We start from the raw sequence: 1679 nt of genomic DNA, 5'->3' as shown, positions 1-1679 counted from the left end.
AAGAAAGAAAGAAAGAAAGAAAGAAAGAAAGAAAGAAAGAAAGAGAGTGTACCCATGTTGTGCAAAGCCTGCAGAAGTGAAAAGAGGGCATCAGATCCCCTGGAATTGGAGTTACCAATGACTGTTAGCTGCCACGTGGGTGCTGGGACTCAAACCCGGGTCCTCTGGAAGAGCAGCCAGTGCTCCTAATCACTGAGCCATCTCTCCAGACCCAATTCCAAACTCTAAAACGACAGACACTGATTCTGATCCTAATAAATAACTCTACCATCATGGGAAAACAGCAAGATATACTCGAAAGAATCAACAGGTTACACAGAAGACAAAGATTATCCAACTAAAAGTAAAAAGGTACAAGAATTCAACTTCCACATGGTCAGTTTCCGCAGGGTCTGAGGATCATTAACGGAGACATACAGTGTTGGCCGGGACAGTTTTCTGAATTCCTCAATTCAGACCAGTTTTATTTCTTAAAAATGATCTTTCTTATTAATAGATTAGTGATTCTCTATTTTTTCCCTTCTTAATACCCCTCAGGTGTTCATTTAGATATAATATTTATAGTTGTCCCACATAAAAATGGAATATTACAGACATACTAAATACAACATATATCTGCGGTGCGATGTTTATGCTGTATAGTATATCTGTGGTATATTTTATGTATACTATACATAGACTGTGTAGTTTCTGTTCTTTATATACAAAAATAGAATCAGTGGCCCTCCGAGAGCCAGTTTTCACCATATTGAGAATGCAGGCTCTATGTGCTATTTTATATTTAAGCATTTTCCATTTCCAAAATGAAAAAGATAAGAAATAATCAAACAAGTGTCAAACTGCTGAGCAGCAACTAAGCAAAAAGTAAAACGAAATAAAACAGGTAACAACTGAAAATTAAAAATAAATTGTAGTTCAAGCATAAGCGGAGAAGATTTTATTTGTAAGACTTCACGGGGGTTGGAAACGACAAGTGTTCAGTTTTGAATCCTATTTAGCGATGTGGCTCGTGGCCTTAAGAAAATGCCCATAAAGACCAGTTTTCTCAGAGATTAAGACTGGCCCTAAAGGCAGTGTGAAAAGGAGTGACTCACCTTTCAGCAAGTGGCATGTTGGTTACGGCGAGATCCAGCAAGGATCGCCCTTGGCATGGCGCAGGTGCGCACAGAGGAGCCGGGGGACTTGAGAACATCCACTTCCCAGTGAAGCTGAGGAATCAATATTGGGGGTTTTCCACTCCCAGTTAGCTCCAGTTTCCCTAGAAACAAATGCCAGGGATGAACCTTTTGTGAGACTAAAATGACCTAACGGAGTTGGAATAGAGGGAACCAGCACTTGTCAGAACGACCCCATGATGGGATGTTTCACTCTAAGGGATGAGGAAAGCTTGCTTTGACAAGGCCTGACTTCCCTCAGGGCAACTAGAGCTACCATGGGATACCGTGTGGATCTAGATCCACATCAGATTCTGAGAATATTGTGGTCCGCGGTGGCTCCAGATCCCTGCTGTGCCACCCAGGCCCCTTCCCGACATTTTCCCGCCACTTCTCCCTACGCGTTCCCGTTCTTTCCGTCATAATGCTTTAGTTTGCAAAACCTGCCTCTTTTTAGTTCCCTCAACAGCCTGGTTTATTTCTCCCGGTCAGTGCCCCACTGGCACTGGACTGTTCCTCCACATT

General features: G+C 42.5%; 1 protein-coding gene across 1 annotated transcript in view; it reads right to left on the bottom strand.

Annotated features, from left to right (window-relative positions):
- Window positions 1-1283, bottom strand: part of Akap6 (A-kinase anchoring protein 6) — a 451429-nt gene extending 450146 nt beyond the window's left edge. Inside the window, exon 1 of the mRNA XM_008850328.3 lies at window positions 1095-1283. The gene's annotated coding sequence lies outside the window, so the exon portion shown is untranslated. The remainder of the gene's footprint in view (window positions 1-1094) is intronic.
- Window positions 1284-1679: the final 396 nt, after the last annotated feature.

Source organism: Nannospalax galili, unplaced genomic scaffold (genome assembly GCF_000622305.1).
Source record: "Nannospalax galili isolate Female #2095 unplaced genomic scaffold, S.galili_v1.0 scaffold725, whole genome shotgun sequence".
NCBI classification, from domain to species: Eukaryota; Metazoa; Chordata; class Mammalia; order Rodentia; family Spalacidae; genus Nannospalax; species Nannospalax galili.
This window is presented reverse-complemented; position numbering and strand designations above follow the sequence as displayed.